Consider the following 21,566-nt stretch of genomic DNA (forward strand, 5'->3'; position numbering starts at 1 on the left):
GTTATAAAAACTCCTTTTGCAAGTATAAAACAATTTTTATGAGTTACTTACAATGTTTGCCAACATTTTTGGATGAGATATTTCATTAGAATTCCATAAAAATACTTAAATAATGAAATATATTTTGGAATGAAATATTTAATTAGAATATATATATATATATATATATATATTTTACACTAATACTTTATATAGCGTAGAGTTCATGGAGAAATTCATCATTCCAATTCAATTGCCTTATTTTTGCAATATACATTCTTCATTTATATTTAAAGATATTCAACCAACTATAATGCTATAGCATGAATCCCCAATTTCTACATGTAACCAAAATTTTGGGAATGAAATTCTACATTAGGAATGTAACCAACACATCTGGGAATCCCAAGTGACCCTTTTTGTCAACTTCTATACTTGACCTGTGGATGATGCTTTCAAAACTCTGGTGAACTTCTCTTCATATCCATTTAATTCAGCCATTTTCATATTAGGATGAATATGTATAACATCACGGGTTGGTTCACTAAAATTCGTCAGATCCGTCCTGCGTTCCTTGAATTTATCTGTTAATAACCGATCCTCTTCTGAACCCATTGCCTCAAAGCTTTGTTCCACTGGCTTGACGCTGCAAGAAATATTTCAATGAAGATTTCATATGGTGTACTAAATTTCAAGAAGACAAGGGATTAATTTGAATCTTTAACATTTTATTTTTACATTGAGATCAACAAATCAAAGATTCATTTTAAAGAAAATGTAAATGAAAATGAAAAGAAAAAAGAGGCTCTCGAAGTGACATGGTTGAAACCTAAAAGTGAACAAATATTTTGTATAAAGAAACAAAATTCTTACCTCATTATTCGTAGCAACCAGAAAACTGGAAGCTGCATACCACTGGGGCTTTTTTTCATAGATGTTTTTCCTGTGGTGATATTTTTTTTTACAATTTCTATTTTTGTTTGACCTAAACTTTGTTAAAATATAAGTTTTAACTGTGGAATTTGTATAATTCAAAATGTTTCGAAGATACTATTGAGTTGTTGAAACTTAGCCATTTTAATCTAGAGAAATTGTGATTGTGAGGCATTCACTTAAATAGTGCTTCTGCTTGCCTTAAGAGTTTACAGTTTTAAACCGAGAATGTCGTTTCATCGTTCTTTTCGAGGTGATCTGTAAATCCAGGGTCTCATAGTTGATTTATTCAAATAAAAATAGGTATAGAAACAATGATTAAATAAACTTAGATATAAAGTCACTCATATGGTAAGTTTTTTCTTTTTCTTTTTTGAAAAAAGAACAACAAAATTAACTTCCTCATAGAAAATCTGAGCAGGAGGCTGACCACCCATTAGAAATTATTAGATACATGACTAGTACTTGTAATAGCTTGAAAAATAAATATTTATTTTTCAATATTAATTTTGAATTATTTAAATGGACCATAACTTGAAAGTCTTATTATAGCATGTGCACAATACAATGTTATGCGAAAAACTCCTTACATAATTTAGGGACATGGTTACATTATTCATGCATGATTGTTAAAATATTTGTATAGTGATTTTAATTTCTAAGCTTTGCAAGAAAATCATCAAAAACATAATCCTTGAAAATAGTTCATAATCTAGTAAATAACATATTCACCATCATTTACTTCCCATCATAAATTAAGCAACTCTTTTACAAAAAAGAAATTTTATAGAAATAAGATGTAAATAAATATTCTTATCAGGAGTTACTTCCCTCCCTTATTTATGTTTCCCTCAACACTCATGTAGGAGTAAAACTGTAATGGTGTAGACTTACTAGTTGTTATTACCCACCAAAATTTATGCAAATCCTTGTACCAAAGCAAGTAATTGATTTGTCCACTTCACATCTCAAACATCTCAAATTATTAGTTTTTGTTAAAGCAAAACTAAGCAAAACTATAAGATGGGAATTGCCTATTGACCATTATTAATTGGGCATTGATCAATATAGGTTATAATTTTTATTCAATTTTTCCAGATCATAATTTCTAATTTATTAATTGGGCATTGGTCAATATAGGTTATAATTTGTATGCAATTTTTCCAGATCATAATTTCTAATTTAAGTGGCAGGGATAAACACTTGTTATAGAATAAGTATTATTAAATTTAAAAAAAAAGAAAGATTAAAATGAATTTCAAAGTAATTATATGTTCACTCACCTTACCAAGATGCATGGTCTTATAATAATCTATCCATAAATCTAGGGTTATATAAAGTGATATATTGAAACACATATATCAAATTCATATATGTGAATCATGGCTAATGCATATATAAAAGTTAAGGCATATAAAATGAATTGTACATACATATTAGATGTATCCTTAAAGTTAGTAAATTGTGCACATTGTGATAATAAGTTATGTTATTTAATAATAATACTAAACTAATAAATTCCTTATGAGTTATGATTACTTGAGTGTATATTGATGTTTAGTGTTGGTAAGGATGTTACTCTCCTCAATTATGGCAAGCAAAACTCTCTTTGAAAGGGGGTCAAGATCTTTTATAAAATTACTAACAGCCAATGCATCAAGAGAGTCATTTAGTGAGGAATCCAATACCAATCAATTGCTTGCAACAGATCAAATTGGAATTATTCTCGAGTCTGAAGCGCATGGAAACAAAGTTTAGTGACCTATGAATATGTAAGGAAACTATGTCAACCCGAGGATTACTTGGAGGCGACTTTTTCTAGGCATCCACCTGAAATCAAACAGGAACTCGTGAAGGTCAGAGTGTCCTTCCAGTTCTGGGACAAAATAATGACTAGAACAATTACAAGCTTGTTTCGCCCTTTCATTATGAGAAATCCTAGATGATAGTTTATCGCATGTTTAGTTATATAGTTCTACTAAACACTGTGTCAAGGGAAGGCCATATGTATGATGTCTTGTGCATGATTCTTCACCTAGTTAGCCTATCTAATATGATCACACCCTTTACTATAAAAGAATATGGCTCATGGCATAGTGGTTTTTGGCAAGCTTAGCCATTACAAGCATTTTGGAACACCTAGGGACATGTTGGTGGATCCAATAATGGCTCAGAGATCATTTATATTTAAATGGATACAAAAAATTAGGGCTTGATACATGTACCTTAGGGAATAAACATCTTGATTTATGTTTCATGCATGTTCCTTTGTTAGAGTAGAAGCAACAACATGCAATTGCTTTATCTTCAACATATGCATAGTAGAGACATGCATTGCATGTGATACATGAAGGAGTTTGGATTAGATGATTGTTGTGACAATGATGATTTGACATACTGACGCTTATAATTACAATACTCTTAATTCAAACATGTGACATCTAAGAAATTCAAGAGGATTATTACTATTCTGGGTAGATTGAGATTGAGTGCTAGGTTTTTGGCTAAGTTACCAGAAAATGAATACGCGAACGGATACGGGTACGGGGTTTGAAACGGATACGACAAATTTTCAAAAAATCTGGATACAATACGATAGGAAACAACACATAATATATATATATAAAAATAAAAAATTCATATTACCATTCATATTTCAGAATCTAGATTATCATCTATGATCTATCATGATTCATCATCATCAATTCAAGTTTCAACATATGCCATAAACATTCAACATTGCCATCATCATTAACGATTATTATAACAATCATGATTCAAGTTTCAAGTTTCAACATATCATCAAGTTTTTGTTTCAAATTTCAAACATCAAGTTATCAACATGACAAGTTACACGAACACCATCATTACCAAAACTAATAATGCATGCTAATTATTACATAGTACAAAGTACAAAATGAACTATGATTGGCAGTCTACTATCATTATCAAAAAATCTAGGTATGATACGGCAGGAAACGGCACATTATATATATATATATATATATATAAAATAAAAAAATTCATATTACCATTCATATTTCAGAATCTAGATTATCATCTATGATCTGTCATGATTCATCATCATCAATTCAAGTTTCAACATATGCCATAAACATTCAACATTGCCATCATCATTAACGATTATTACAACATTCATGATTCAAGTTTCAAGTTTCAACATATCATCAAGTTTTTGCTTCAAATTTCAAACATCAAGTTATCAACATGACAAATTACATGAACACCATCATTACCAAAATTAATAATGCATACTAATTACTACATAGTACAAAGTACAAAATGAACTATGACTAGTAGTCTACTATCATTACTCATAATTCATATGGTTGTTCAAAAGTTTAAAAGTTAAAAGTTAAAACACCATCATAAATTACATAAATTACATTTTTACATATCATCAAATATGTCTTCATTCATGGCACTATAATGTTCCACTTCCACATCCTCTCTAGAAGTGGCATTGGGAACATCGCTGCCATGTCCACTTGAAGATCCACCTATTCCCAGTGATGACTCCGAATCAAACAAATTCATATGAGACATGGCATTCAATGTCATATCCAAGTCAAGCAACTCTGGTTCCACATCCCATAATTTGGTGGGCCCTAATTTGTATTCATCTCTCTTGTGTGACAGAAGGTGAAGGTTTGAATTAACATACACTAGTTCCTCAACCTTCTTAGAGCCCAATCTGTTTCGCCTCACTGAATGGATGAAGCCGTATGTACTCCAGTTCCTTTCTGCTGAAGAAGAACTAGCAAACTGTGACAAGATCTTGATGGCCAATTTTTGGATATGTGGAAGTGCCCCACCATAGAAGTTCCACCACTCAATTGGACTTAATCTGCTCTTGTCCCGCATACACTCAATATCACAACCCCAACCCTCTGATCCCACAAAATGAGAAAACTGTGCACGAATCCGAAGCCCAATTTCAGGATCTACAAAAAGCTTTCTAAAAACATTTTTAAATCCTTTTGCAACTTCTGGGTCTTTGTTTGGTGCACTTCTTTCTGGATCACATAGCAACTCTGCAGCATAATATTTTGGATTCACTGCATAGGCTAAAAGGTGCAATGGGGTGGTCATCTTGTTCCACCTTTTGGTCAATATATCTTTTACTTCTCTGTAAAAGATTTCATCTGGGTCATTCTCCTTGGCATTTATAACCAACCTTATCTTCTCTATCATGGAATCAATGCCCTCATACACCTCTCCCAGATTAGGCATATCTGTGTCAAACATACGGAGCAAATCCACAATTGGCTTAGTAAATGCCAAGAGGTACTCCACCCTATCCCACCATTCATCATCAACAACCAACCGTTTCATTGCTTGTGCTCTATCAGATTGGGATTGCCTCCATTGATTCCAAAGAGAACTGCATACCATTGATTGTAATGCATCTTTCACCTGCATGAGCCTTGTTAAGACTATGATGTGAGAAGCAAATCGAGTCTCGGCAACCTGCAGGTGTCAAATTGCCAATGTTTCAAATTTCAATCAATTTGAAAAATCATAATTTGATTGAATAACCTATTATGATTCACGAATCATGACATTTGAGAATCCAATTTAGATATTTGAATTTAGAGTCAGAAATTAGAATTTATGAAATATTTAATAAACTTTAAACTTTAAAGTATAGGTACCTTAAGGAGCTCCAACTTAGCAAATTCCCTGTAGATGCCTTGGGACATGTGGTGGTTTGTGATAAAGGCTTGAATTTCTTTTGCCTCTTCAAAAATAGCTCGAATCCATTCAATCTGCTTCCCCAACTTGCTCAACATGAGGTTCAATGAATGTATAGCACAAGGGGTCCAAAAAATGTGTTGATATTTGCCTTCAATAATTAGGCCTGCTGCTCTACACACCGTTGCATTGTCAGTTATTACCTAAACAACATTTTCAGGCCCCACCAATTCAATTGCTTCAATCAAGATGTTAGCAATGAATTGAGAATCTTTCATCTGCCCCTCACAATCCACTGCCTTCAAAAACATTGCCCCATGTGGGCTCTAAGCAATCACATTGATCAAAGGCCTATTTATTTGATCTTTCCATTCGTTAGAAATGATGGACACCCCTGAAATGAGCCATGAATCACGAATGGGGGCTAATTTAGCCTCCAAATCTAAATTTTGAGCACTCAACAATGTGGTGCGTATCTTCTCATATCTAGGGCTCTTGTACCCTCTTGGGGCTTCATTCAAACTTTTTACCATCTTTGCCCAGTAAGGAGATTGCACAAGGTTAAAGGGAAGGCCATTTGCATAAATGCATTGAGCTACAGCTGCATCTACTATCTCTCGAGTATCATCATTAAAACTCTTCTCAAGCGGTCCTAAATTTGACCACTTTGACCCAACAATTCCATGGGAATGAAGTGGAGGTTTTGATGAAGATGCTCCCAACCTTTTTGGGTGTTTTAAATGGGAGGCAGGATTTTCTTCATTTTCTTTAGCATCTGCCTCGTCTTGTTCTCTCTGATATTTTGCAATTTTTACCTTGCTTAAACCATTTCCATCTGTCCCATTCTCTTTAGGTGGGCCACTACATATTCGAACCCCATTGTTTCTTAACGCAAGCAAATGTGCTTTAACCCGTGTGTATGACCCCTTAAACTCCTTTTTACACTCACTGCAAACCCATGCCAATGATCCACCTCCTTGGATCTTCCCAATGGTAGTTACATATTTCCAAAGTGGTGACTTTGGATCAACTTTATGGGTTGATTCAATTTCCTGTGCCACTTCCTCTACCTCATGAATGGCTGAACTTGAAGTTGCCATGAATGATGATGATGTAAATGAAACTGAAAAAAGAAAATTGACAAATATCAGATATGTATTTAAAAAAATTTATTTGGTCATTTCTGGATGTTAATAAAATTATCTCATCATTTATTTATATGCCTTTCTCTTTACTCTGTTCCATCATTATTAGTTATTATTCCAATAACTACAAAAATGAGTGAAATCTGTGATAAACAGTTTGCAATTTCTAAGTCTTGAATGCAGTGACTGTGATTCTGATTTTTTATGCCATTCTAACCATTGAAAAGTTATAAATCGTGATGACTCTGGAGTCTGGAGGCAATGCAACAGTCACTTTCCCTAGGAGGAACCAACAGACAAAGATTCTGATCTCAAGCATGTTAAAAAAGAAGAAAGGCACTGGATCAAGGTTCCATGATACTAGATAGTTGCATCAAACAGTGACGATAACTGAGTCATGATAACAGGGCAGAACTTTCCCATGACAATCGGTTTTGGAATGGATTCAAACAAATCAAACAGGTACCTAAGTTGACTAACATTTAAAGCATGCAAACAATCAGAATGAAGCTGATGCTTGTCCTGGACATTTGAATTCCAATGTTGGTTCATACAGTATACTTTGTTATATTGTGCCACATTCTTCAATTGACCCTGATCAGATAGCTATTCAATAAAGGGTGGTTAAATTTGCTTTGACTAACTGTGATTACAAATCTGCATGAAAGTTTGAAACAGATTTAAAAATTAAACTTCAACAAGTGATTAGAATTTAGAACAGTATTCTTTTTTGAAAACAGAAAATGTAAGACCCTTGTACTTTGCTAATACAAAGTTTGCAAGTTTAGAATTAGAACCTGTGCCTAACCAACTTGCCCATCCTTTGCAAGTTTAGAATTAGACCTGGTTATTGTTTGCTTCATTATGCTGTTTTGGTGTTTCAAACTTTTGGCTGGAAGCCAAGTTCTTGGCATCTGCAGTGTGCTGTCTAGCTCATAAAGTTAACTAATTCTTCAACAGGTTTTCTTTTCTGGTTCAGATACTGATACACCTTGGCAACTTTAATTGTGTGTTTTGTCATGTCCTTTTTAAATTGCAAAATTTAGAAGAAAGTTTAAGATATGTTATAAGTTGCAAGATCTAATCATCTCAAGTGATAGGGTGCTTTCTACTTCTCTCACCGTTTAGGTCGGAAGAAGCTGCTAGAAGCAGCTCAGCATCTGGTGCCACCTGATGAAAAGAGATGCCAGCCAGTGCATTGCGTACTTTTAACTTTCAGACCAAAGTCCATGGCAAAGTGAAAACTCCGACACCACAACTAGTGTGCTAACATAAATAAATAGATTATCCATGCAAAACAAAACACTGTTCCAAGGCCAAAGTTCAAAGTTCACTATTCAAACCAAACACTAAATAGAGAAAGCATAATTGACTTACTAAAGAGCTAAAACCAAGGCCCAAACAAATCACCAGCACATGCAGGGGCAACTATAGAGTTGTAGCCATTTCTCTATGGCAATAATACCATTATTTCTGCAATTGTTCTGGCTTCCTGCTAGGGCTCTGAACAACTAACGTAAAACACTAAAGTTTAACAAAATGATAACGTAAAACACTAAGTTTAACAAAATGATAAGGTAAAACGGTAAATACCAGGGGTCCAGGACCAACGATGTCGGCAGGTTCAGTAAATTTCAACGGTTGAGGTCCAAGGAATTAGAAGTTAGAACGCTGCACTGTGCAGCTATGTCTCTCCGGTGTCCGCGGTGATGGCACTGGAGTCTGGACAGTGGAGAGTCGACAGTGAACCTCTGTCAGCGGGCAGTGAACCTCTCAGCGGCGGCAGTGAACTCAACACTCACTCAGCACTCTTGTCGTTTAGGTTAGGGTAAAATGAAATTGTAAACCGTGACCTGTAAAGTTAAAACTTCAAAACTTAAAAGTTAAATTCTTAAAATCTGAAGTGAATCGTGATGTTCCCAGCGGGCAAGGTATGAGCTACCAAAAACGTTTTGAAATTTTGCAAAAATGTATCACGATTTGCTGAAACGTATTTTTTTTTAAAACGGGAGGGTTTTTCAGGAAAACGCCTGAAAAACGGCTAGGAAAAAAATGGTACGTTTCCAAATCAAAAAATGGCACCCAAAACGTTTTTCCCCCTCGTTTTTTTTTCCGTTTCTACTGTGCATACGTATCCAAAACGGAAAACGGCGTTTTGGGTGTTCAGGCAGCCGTTTCCGGCAACTTAGGTTTTTGGAGCCTATCATATAATTGTATGTTTTTTGGAGCATAATCATATAATTGTATAAATGATCTCCCTGTTAAAGGAGATCTACTATGCGACAAGTCCTAGACTAAGAGCCATCTATTAATTGAACTTGAGTGGTGTAAGTGATGTAGTTGAGATTAATTCCGAAGATGCATTGATGCACCTTGATGTAGCTCCAATGTACATGTGGTTTTGAGTTAATGGTCACTCACTATTTGTACATTCTCTTGTGACATTTCACTGTGATAAGATGTTAAACATATATAACTATGATGCTTTTAATTTCATATGAAATTAATTGTGTTAATATATGAGAAATATACTTATATAGTTGTAGAGATTTTGTTAACTTACTTGAGGATTGTGTTCATAGTGAAAGTAGTCCACATTTGTTACAAAATGAAGATTGTTGTAATGTATTTGGCACATCCATACATATATTGTACATTTTGTTATGACATGGTGTGACCTAGAACTATTGGCATCAAGAATGATAAATATAACAGTGGGGTTTGTTTGTCAAAGCGTGCAACACACATTCACCCAAGACCATTTAAACACCAGATAACGAAGGTGGTCAAAGTTAACAAGTGAATATGATGTTGATATTACTTATATAAATAGAACAATAAATAGGGTGGCAAACGCTTTAAGTAGGAGCCTCAAATATTTTTGGTGATTCCCTAGTGGACAAAAATGAGGGAGAATTTGCTTGATTTAAAAATTGTGGATCCTTGGTACAACGAGGATAGTAAGAGTTTAATAGAGGACGCCAAGGATATGCATCATTGTCTTCCTTACCTTTCCTTCTTTGAGGACTCGAAGATGCCCCTACTGATGAGCAGGTTGCTGATGTGTTGACAAAACTGTTGTTCCAGATGAAGTTTGCTTATTTTAGAGAACAACTTGGAGTTGTTGAGAACCACTCTTTAAGAGAGAGGGAGCAATTATTGTACAACATCATACGATTGACAATCTTCCTTAGGTTATCTGCCAAGAGACCTATGGATTGGTTGGGAAGATTGTCACTCCCTTAGGCTATGCGCCGAGAGACCTATGGATTCGGGGAGATTGACCTTGAGAGAGAATGAAAAATACACTAAGAGGGAGTGTTGAAAAATGGGTAGCTATGGTCGGTATTTTCCTTAGCAATTAATGAAGAAAATTTATATTTTCAAGTTTGATCAAGTCGGCTTAAGAAGGACAAGTTCGCTCCACGTTAGAAAAACACCTCCAAAACCACATATAAATAGAGGTTTGTTGAACTTCATTTGGATGCACATCACATCACACAATTCGATCTGAAATAGAGAGAAGACATCCACACGTACGAAGGAATCTAAAGCAGAATTTGTTATGTGTTGACCAACCTATCTTCTTATATTTGACTTGGAGAGATTGCTTCTACTTTGACTGAGCTCTTTGACTTTCAAGGCCAAGCATTTCAGGAAAACTTTGACTCTGTTTGACTGCATTTTCATCTTTGTTTTAAGCACGTTGACTGCAAGTCAAACCTGTGAATTTGATCGAAGATTTCGAGGGTTCGTTGATTGAGGTTTGACTGTCTTCCATAGGCCAAAATTCAAAACTTCTATTGCAAATCAGACTTTGACCAAAATTGACTCTTTCTCCCTCTGCATTGATTGGATTGACTACACATTTATGAGGTCAGTAAGGTTGGAATCTTGTTGAATATTCTGATGCACTATTGATGAACAAAATTTCTCTCATTTGGAAAGATTGGTTGGGTTTTCCCATTGTGGGTTTTTCTCTGGCTATGAGCCTAATTTTGGTGTCTCTTGTCTCTTGCTTACTATTTACTATGATCTCTATTGCTTTATTGATGAAGTGAATGGTTGAAGTTTTTCATGTATAGTTGCTTAATGATTGTAATGCTAAAAGAAGACTGATTATATTAGTAGAAGTAGTTATCAATTTTGAAAAACTATACTAGTCTTGGATGCATTAGAAAATTCAACAATGATTGGAAGGCCTCGTGAACACACGAACTCGATTTGTTTGCTTCACGAACTCGATTTGTTTGCTTCTTTCTTATCTCAGTAGTTTGATCCTAGCTTAGAGTATCGAACAACAATAAAATTCAATGGGGGAGATATGGTACAGTTGGATTTCTCTGTGAATAGAAGAAGGTGCACCTATTTAGCCATGCTTTGGGTGTACCTAATCTTAGTTGACTCATTTATCTAGTGTGAGAAAAACAAAGTGAATTTTGCTTGGTAGCATTCCATTTCCTTTGGCGTGGCAACTTAATACATAGATAATCGAGACCGATAGTGATGAAAGTAGGCCAAGTGTAGGAATGCTCTATGTATACAGAAATACAGAGGTGCTAGCCCTGCGGATTCAAACCAAATGAAGAAAACCATAACCTCTTTCTCAAGGAGGACGTAGCATTCTATTGGTTCAATCATGTTCTTGAACCTTTTCCAACATGTTCCTCTAGTGCATGAGTAGGTTATAGTAATTGATGTCACTAGTGAAAGCATGCATGGTTTAGTGATAGCACTTTCAACCCCTCCAAATCCCTCCTTGGCACTTGGACAAAAGGAAACCACCAATTGTCATGTGTTTCTCTCTCCATTACGAGTCACGAGGAAAGATCATGGATTTAGCGCATCGTTGTAATGGATTTTAGTTTTCTAAGGCCCTCCCACACTCCTTAGAGATTGATAATACGGAAAGCTCTCTCCAACAACACAATTCAATTGTATATAAAATTTGTTTCATTCTCTCTCAGATCGATCAAGTTACATGAGTGGGTAGGATTTTCAAAACAATTGAAGGGATTGGTAGGCTAGTGATCTAACACTAGAATATTTTGCCACTCAACGTCGTACTTGGGAGCCTTGAGCATCGGTGGTTTGTTTGTTGAGCTTGAGAGACACATTTTAGTGGGTTCATTTCAAGGGGCCATTATTTTCCCTAATACTATCGATTGATCTCCTAATAGTGACTTGAGTTAATTGATGGGCAAGACAAAAAGACATTGTTGGTAAGCTGGGGTTGGCCTTCAGCCTCTTCCAATATAGATATTTGTGTGACTACATCACCCCACTCAACTTTGACACTAAACTCTGGAAGTGTATTATGGCATCATTCCAATCCTACACTACTAGGAGAACTTGACCTATCTACCATTGAGACCCAAAATTAGAGCTAGTTCAAATACATATTTCCCACCCCCCGAACTAATCAGTATTAGGGCATTCATTTGAATAACCTAACCCATCCATTATCAATAAATATTCTACGGGCATTGGGTTAGTCCAATCTCAAAGGACTTATTTGGTGGAGTAGAAAATAATATTTTTGTAAGAAAGGCTCTCAACCAAACTGACTGCAGATAGGAAGCTTCAATGAGTAGGATGAACTCAACTGGAAATGACTGGCCTTTTGTAGTTGATTCCATCTCAATTCACTAGCATTGCGTGGATTTGACTCAGGGTTGGTTGGGGTGGTAGGATTCATTCTCAAGAAAATTACATTCCTTCGCTTACCAACTATGTATGAACAATGTAATATTCAAGGATAATTTTAGGGGCGAATGTTCGCCCTTTGGCGAAATTAAGTGGTTTTAAATTTTTAGTGGGCGAATATTTTGTATCATAGTACATTTATACAAGTCACCTCAAATAGCCCACCTTATTTTAAGGGAGAGGGTAAAAAAGGTAAATTTAGCCCTTGAAATTAGGACTTACAACCTTCCATTCGCCCATTTTCAAAAATAGGTTTTATTTAAGTGAATCCATTCGCCCATTTTCAAGAATAGGTTTTATTTAAGTGAATCCTATGGGCCAAATACCATATTTATAAAAGAGGTATGGTAAATTAATAAAAATATAAATAAATGAGAGGTATGGTAAATAAATAAAACATTTTTTATATTTACTCCATAAGTCATCTTATATACATGTAAGGGTGTAAACAAATAAAAATATAAGTAAAGTGGAGGTATGGTAAATAAATAAAACGTCTTTTTATACTTACTCAAAAGGTATGGTAAATAAATAAAAATATAAATAAACTAGACGTATCGTAAATAAATAAAACCTCTTTTTATATTTAGTCCATAACCCTCGTTCTATTTATGAAGGCTCAAGAAAGAGGTTTTATTTAAGTGAATCCTATGGGCCAAATACCATAGGTATGGTAAATAAATAAAAATATAAATAAACTAAACGTATCGTAAATAAATAAAACCTCTTTTTATATTTAGTCCATAACCCTCGTTCTATTTATGAAGGCTCAAGAAAGAGGTTTTATTTAAGTGAATCCTATGGGCCAAATACCATATTTGTAAAAGAGGTATGGTAAATTAATAAAAATATAAATAAACGAGAGATATGGTAAACAAATAAAACATTTTTTTATATTTACTCCATAAGTCACCTTATATTTACGAACACTAAAAAAATGGGTTATATTTAGGTGAAACCTATGGCGAAAATACTATGGGACAAATACCATGGACTAGATTGTTATTAATACCATGCAAAAAACCATTATTAACCCTAATATTAGAATTAATAAAAATAAAAATGGCACATGGTATTGACCCATGGTATTCACCAAAATGGCACATGGTATTGACCCATGGTATTCACCTGGAATGTAGCCTATTTAAATGGGGGAATTAAACCAGCGTGTAGCCTATGCTAAGATTCACTAGGACTTTACAAAGTTTTATTATTTAGTGAAAGACTCGCCAAGATCTTACAAGATTTTATAATTGAGTAAAATATTTGCCATGCCTGGTGAGAGATTCGCCAAAAAATTATATATACATATTATATTATTGATAAAATTGCCTTCCATTTTTCCTATATACCATGGAGATTCGCCCATTTATTATATTTATAAATTTAGGGGGGGTTCTTAAAATTTTCCCTGGTAATATTTTGAAACAACTCAACCCACTCATCCAAATTTGCTCAACATAATTATATCCCATTTAGTAGATTGAAGATGAGAGGATTTGATCCCTAACTAACAGGCTAAAGCCGAAGGGACTGTCAAGGAGGCAAAGAAAAAGCTTACTCTCACCAAACCCACAAAAATTGAATAGGTTAAGCAGGGCATAAGAGGGAAAGAGACAGGTTTCGATTATTCAAAGGAGTCATTGAAGTTTTGGCTACAATATGTGTGGTTGTGGTTACAAAACATCTGAACTGAATCAAAATCGTTGAGCTAATACCAAACAAACAGGCATAAATATGACGAATAGGTATTTCGAATAGGGGTCGAACCTTTTATCAAACACAATCCTGAAATCAATGCGACTAGCATGATTAAAGCTCCTCTTTCGTGGAACTATATGAATATAAATGGATTGATGGGAGACCTCGGTTCTGAATGGCTACAATTGATCGCTTGGATATTATTATAGTAGGACTTGTTGACTGTTGAGTCGCACTTAGCAGATATTATAAATATTCCATAGCCCAAAGCAAAGCATACATCAAAAAAATTTCAGAATCCACAAGTTAGCAGGCCATTCTAGCCCCTTTCTCTCTCCTCTCTCTTCTCTCTGTTTTCAAATTTCGCAACCTTGCAGGGAATTGTAAAAATGTCACTAGCATGATGAACAAAACTTAGTAACAGGCCTAGGAGACATGGGACTTGATTAGCGAGTGAGTACACCCTAGAGTGTTTTTTTCACTTAGCTAATTATTCTCGCTTTTTAGCAACGAATAACTCGCCGAGTTTTTTCACTCACATATATCCCCAAAGCTTGTGTAAGGGCTTGAAGATCGAGCCTTGGGTCCATCTTAGTGTCTATGGTCAATGTATATTACCATGCTGAGTCATCTATAAAGTTTCATGGAGTTTGACTAAGTCTACATAGGATTTTTAAATAATTAAAAATTTCCTGCAAAACAGGATTTTTTAACTAATTTCTATGTAAAAAAAATGTAAATAAGTAGTCCTAGGAAATGTTTGGGGCGTGTGAGTACCCAAAATTCATCCTCAGAACCCCGACATTATCCTAAGGCACATTTTGAGGGTCAAAAAACAAATATTACCCTAAGTTGCCGGAAACACCTAGGTAAAGCGTTGGAAACGTCGTTCGTCGAATCTGAAACAGATTCCGGTACGGATACGTACAAAAAACATATTGATGCCATTTTTGAAACGTCGGAAGCTGCAAGCCCGTTTTCTCCCGCGTTTTGGGTTTTTTTGGTAGTTTTTGGACCGTTTCCAGAAATCTAGATAGCTCAAGTTGTATTTGGACTACGTTCGACGTTACAGCTTGAGCTTTGAAACATCTAACTCCTAAATACAACTCCATCATTTTTACCTACCACTAACAATGAAGTCCCTACTTAACAACAGCAAATTAAAGAAATGGTGGTTACCTTTTCTTTGTGACTTAAAGTTCAAACGTAGATGGAAAATGTTTTTATGTTGTTATCTGTCCTATATATAGAGTTAAATTTATATGCATCCTGTGATTAAGGGGCCATTGGATTGGATATTACTATTGTTATTGGTATTTTAACATCAACAAATTTTCAAGCCAAAGAAACTTGAGGATGTTGATTGTGAAATTGCTGACATTCTCACCTTAGCATCATCAACCCTTTAATGAACCCACATTTCAAGTTTCAACAGCAGCGATAAGTATAACAATATTAAGCATCTCTACAAAGAAGAACAAGGTTCCTCTTTTCCAATCATTCTTTTCAACTAGAAATCATAGTCCCTCTGCAACATTGAATCCCCTATGGCTCTCATCATTATCCACTCAAAATAAAAGACATCAATCCCCTCCAAATAAAATGGCACACCCCAACAACATATGATATGTATTCAAGTAATATCTCCACTAAAACAATAAACCGATTTTTGAGTAGTACTTAACAAAGCAGTTTTATGACAAAATGATGACTTGATGACATATTTGATGATATGTAAAAGTAATTTACGATGGTGTTTTAACTTTTAAACTTCTAAGTTTTGAACAACCATATGAATTATGAATAATGATAGAATACTGTCAGTCATAGTTCATTTTATACTTTGTACTATGTAGTATGCATTATTAATTTTGGTGATGATGTTGTAACTTGTCATGTTGATGATTGAAATTTGAAACAAAAACTTGATGATATGTTGAATCATGAATGTTATAATAATCATTAATGATGATGACAATGTTTATGCTGAATTGATGACGATGATAGATGATAATTGATTATGTACTTTTAGATATAATCTAGATTCTAAAAGATGAATGGTAATATGAAATTCTTATTTTGTTATATATATACATATAAAATTAATATATATCTATATATATATATATATATATACCATTTCCTGCCGTATCGTATCCAGATTTTTTGAAAATTTGTCGTATCCGTTTCAAACCCTGTATCCATGTCTGTTTCGGTGCAACTTAGATATTACCCTCTCAAACCCCATTTTTCCTAAGGTAAGTGGCAAAATGGCAAAAAAAAATCACAAATTTATTAATATGAGATGCATTAAAAAGTATCTTTCAAAGTCAAAAGTCATGTGGAGTGACATGGAGTTGAAAATGGAATTCAAAAAGGTGACTTGGAAGCCACATAAGGCCCACAGGTAGTGGGCCACATCACTGACAAGTTAGCCAAGTCAGCAAGTAGTGTTGGAGGCCCACGAATTATCAAAAAGGCAGTTGAAAATCAGTTTTAAAAAGTCACATATTTGCTAAAAGATGAGTGGGGACAACACTACATGGGACAGATTTTGTCCACCACTAATGTTCATTTGTCACCCACTTTGCTAGGCCTGTTGAAGTCATACTCCACTGATGAGTGGGGACAACACTACCACATGGGGCAGATTTTGTCCACCACTAATGTTCATTTGTCACATGGGACAGATTTTGTCCACCACTAATGTTCATTTGTTACCCACTTTGCTAGGCCTGTTGAAGTCATACTCAACTGCCAGCCAAAGGAGAGTACTCAGCCAGTTTAACGCAGCATATTTTGGGCATGGATTTCATGATCAGATGTCAGTTGATTTGTTGTAGTTTTGTGTGGAGTTTGTTCCCCACTTGTCTCCCACTAAACTGCATTCACTGCCAAAACTTTACAATCAACCAATCAAAAGCAAGACACAGGCAGTTAGAAGAGCAGTACGTAGGCCCATCTTGGAGACATATGCAGCTGATATTTGACACGCTGGCAGATTATCCTCAGTTAATACGCAGGTCTAATATGGTATTCTTCCACAGTTGGCACGTAGATTGGGTTGGCAATCTAAATGAGGAGTTAACAACAGATTTTTGAGGGAGTTGTCTCCCCCTTATGTTTCTCCTTTGAAAACTTGTATTCGCACAGCAGTCTGGAGGGTCTACACTGCCTTGTCTAAGAGATATATGCTACCACTTCACATCCAGTCTTGTTTACACTTGGCCATTGGATTTCTCCTTGGGACTAGCACCATGCTCACACTTGCCATTGCCTCTTGGCATTGGGATTTGCTCCCATTTTTGTATAACGAGACCCATTGAGTCTCACACATTTCATGGTTGGAAGCTAGATGCTTGTTGTTGTTGAAGCATGTAACTAACTTCAGTGTTCATAATTTTCTTTTGACTCATGTCATGATGTAAATCTTATGTGTTTATCAAAAGGAGAAATAAAATGATATAATAGAACAAAAGAAAATTATTTTGGAGCATGGGTTTTATGCAAGTTATTTGTCATTAGGTCTCCTAAGGTTTACATGAGTCAAAGAGTCATTGTTACTTAGTAAAAGACCCATTCAAGCACTTGTATAAAGAAAAGAAAATTATTTTTGTCTATAAGTCTCATAAGAATCAAGTCGGCCAGCCTAGCTCAAGTTGGCCTTGTGAGAGCTATTCGAGCCCTACGAAAGGCTATATAAAGGAGGGTCAAGCCATTAGAACACACATCAAGCATTCTCATCTTGGATTCGATTTGCAATTGGAAAGTAGTGCGAAAGTCCTAGAAAAGCAAGGAGAAGGCTAGTGAAGGAAGGAAGAAGCCCTACAAGAATTCGGAAGTCTGAAATCTGTCCTCTATTGTCCACACATGCGAGTACCCTAGGATTTCTAGGGTTACCTCAAGTCTGAAGCTGCAGATTGCTTGAGTAAGGATGGAAGGCTAGAAGATCCATTATCTTGAAGGGATGTTGCCTCGCTATCCTTGGAAGAGCCTTCTGTTGTTTTGCAGGAGGAAGGTTGATTGGCTGGCTTGATTCTTGGTGGCAGTCATGGTCTAGGTTTTGGGTCTTGGAAGTCTCCTTTGAATTGATTCTATAAGAAGAGAAGTTCTTTCTGGGTTTTCCCCTTGGATTTTTCCTTGGCTTGGAGTCTACATCTTGTGTTCATCTTTGTATGGTTGTTTTGGCATTTATTTGATGATAAGAACATAAATATAATAAAGAAGAAGAACATAATGTTACAAATAACTATCATGTAAGGAAAAGTTAAATTAAATGCTGCCCTAATCAAAATTTCCAACATGGTATCAGAGCTAAGGTCAAAGGCATGGTAGTTGAAAGATCATTGTAGGGACTTTTTTCATTGTTCCAAGAAGCCAAGAAAAAAAATGATTGTCTTTAAGGCCGAGATGGCTAGATCAAGATCCAAATTAGAAGAATAATTTATGGAATATTCTTGAGTAAAATTTCAACGAGATTAGACCTCTGAAATTAGGCCGCAGTCCTGGGCTTGGAATCTGAAATTTCTGAGGTATATAGGATTGTATAAGCTCACATCAAGAGGTAATCACAAGTTCATGGACTAATAACACTCACTACAACTAGCCAATGACATCACATTGTAGAGGAATCTAATCCATAAGAAATTAGAGGCATTGAAACCTCTTACAGGAAGCCCTAGAAGAGGCCTATCCTAGGTCGCAAATTTTGTTTCAATTGTCAAGAAAAGCGAGGCCTGTTTGGGATGCCTTTAGTGGTATAAAAGCAATCCTTTAATCCGACGAAAGAGTCACCTTGAAAAGAATACAAGACCGTAAGTTGGAGAGGCATTTTTTAGCCTAGTCTCAAGGTTTTGAAATGACTATAGCAAGCCGTAATCAGAGGGTCGGAGTTGAAGTATGATAATCATAAGCTTGACTCCATATTAGCAAAGGAAGGAAGGAATGTTGTAGATTATTTTTGTGCTTATTAGAAGCCCTAGTTTGAGGGACAAGATCACAGTGAGAACGTCAGAAGTTCCAAATAATTAATAAGAGGTACCAGACCCCTTGAAAGATAATGAAATAACGAAGCACTGTGGTATCTATGTCAGCGTTCATTGGAAGCTAGGAACTACAATAGAAGTCCAATTTGAGATTCAATAGTAGCATCTGTTGCATACCCTAGCCAGAATTTAAGAGGAGAAGCATCTAGTCATCTTGAAAAGAGCATCTTGTCTTGACATCCTTGGAAGCTTCTCTTGAAGGCAGTTTTGAAGGAAGTACAACTTCATCTATGAGATCAAGTCTTTATCCTTGGGAAGTAGTCTCTTTCAAATAAAGTCCTTTGCAAGAAAGGATAAGGTAAGGCTACAGGAAGGTATGTATGATCTCTAGGTATTATATGTTCATTTGCAAGTTTTTGCTAAAGGGTTTGCATGGAATGCTTTAGGGTTTTGCTGCATGTTTTGAATCTAGGGTTTGTAGACTTCTCATCATTTTTTGTATCTAGGGATTATAAACCCTAGAGGGGACTTGGAGTATAAAACCCTTGTAATGTGAGAAACCCTAACCCTAATCTGTTTGTTCCCTCACAGAAACCCTAGCTCTTGACTTCTAGGGTTTGTAGGTAATCTAGGGTATATGGTAAAATCTTAGCGAGGGTGGAATTGAATGAAATCTAGGATATGACATCGAAGCCCTAGGGTTGATGTTTCCAAGGGAAATATCAAGGAATTTAGGATTTGTGTCTAAGAATCCTAAGAGAATACCCTATATGAAAACCATGGAAATACCATATCATCATCATGCTCTTGTACTTGTATATATTTGTGCTTGGTTGTACTTGTCTGTAAATGTTGCAGGCACATAATGAAAGAAGCAAAAATGAGAAGGACAGATGAGCAAAGCAATCCTTGGGCTTGTTAATGATAAGCATGATGGAAAGAGGGAACTATAAGGACCCTGAAAAAAACTGATGCTAACAAGGTCATTAAAAGAGTAAGCATGTATCATTGTGTTTTCTAGAAGAATCTTGTTTTGGCATGGCATCATAGATAAAAGTAGGTGATAGTAGCATATTGAGAGTCTACTTAATTGAATTGTTTTGTAAGAATCATTTGGTATTTCAAGAATGAGAAATTTGAGGACCATTTTGCATAATATTCATCCATAAATTGTCTAACATTATGTTAGAGGTAGTCATTTTGCCAAGGTGGATCCTCAAGATCCTATAAGAACAATCATTTTGGGAGGTTCTTGGAAAAGGCATTATGACAAGGATTAGTATATACTCCATATTGTTTGGAAATAATTCTCTTAGAGGGATGAAGGATTGTAATTGGTCAAGTTGCAAACTCATTATACATATAGCTATATGATTGTGTGAAAGATTAAGAATGCATGTTGAAAGTCACTTTTGGGTAGGATTCACATAATCCTGTAAGAAAAGTCGGCCATAAATCATGATGATGCCTAATAGAATGAAAGGAATATTAAGAATTTTTCGCTAGAATAATAATCAACATCTAGTATAATCTCCGAAAGAAAATGGTAACTTGGTAATCAAGTTGAGGTAAGTTCAACTATATGGATGGAATGTATGAAGAATGTTGAGGGAAGCTCAATATCTGGTACTTGGGAACTGTGAAGTCAAGATTCGCTCATCTTGGGATTGAAAGGTAGCAATGCAAGAAGATAACCTGAATGTCAAAGGAGGTCACTTTTCACGAGGAAACTAGCTTGAAGTCTGAAAAGACTCAATATAATGCCTTCATTAATGATGACAAGATGAAAGTGTTGGGCAAAAAATTGATGACCTGGAACCTGTCACAAGATTGAGGAAAGAAGATGGCTCCTTGATACCCAGGAAGGAAGCAAGCTTGATACAATGAGGTGTGAAGGAAAGAGGGAGCCATGCAGCTATGAAGACAAGCTATAAGGCTTGTGGTGATTGTTGATCTAGATTGTCATTGATGTCAATATGGCAATATTCTGGATAGTAAATAATGATGTGAAGCCAAGTAGAGTAGATCCGTGAAGCAACAGGGGTAGGAAGAGTTCATCGGAAGCCATCAAAGAAGAGCTATCGGAAGAAGAGAAGAGCTAATTAGAAGAAGAGCTATCGAAGCAGTGTATCGGAAGTCATAGGAATAAAGAGAAACCACAGGAGCGATGAGCCAAGACAATGCAGATCTATCGCATATGCCAAGAGTAAGAGCCATATTGGAGGAAGTAATAAACCATGGGAACCCTTTCGACAGTATATAATATCAGCAAAAATCTTATCGACGGTTCTATTATATTAAGTTATGTAAACACTGCTCAAACCCCTGATTGCGATATGAGTTACGGACCCGATGGTCCCATTACAACACACCCTAAAAAATATCGCATCCGCCATATCGC

At 35.5% G+C, this 21,566-nt stretch overlaps 1 long non-coding RNA gene across 3 annotated transcripts in view; it reads right to left on the bottom strand.

Moving 5' to 3' along the window:
- Nucleotides 1-240: 240 nt before the first annotated feature.
- Nucleotides 241-21,566, bottom strand: part of LOC149177547 (uncharacterized) — a 208,315-nt gene continuing 186,989 nt past the window's right edge. For all 3 annotated transcript variants that reach the window (XR_016258782.1, XR_016258780.1, XR_016258781.1), the window contains exon 2: nt 241-625. This is a non-coding gene — a long non-coding RNA (uncharacterized LOC149177547). The remainder of the gene's footprint in view (nt 626-21,566) is intronic.

Source organism: Pinus tabuliformis, chromosome 4_1, assembly GCF_031772625.1.
Source record: "Pinus tabuliformis cultivar Carrire ecotype Pingquan chromosome 4_1, CPIR1, whole genome shotgun sequence".
NCBI lineage: Eukaryota > Viridiplantae > Streptophyta > Pinopsida > Pinales > Pinaceae > Pinus > Pinus tabuliformis.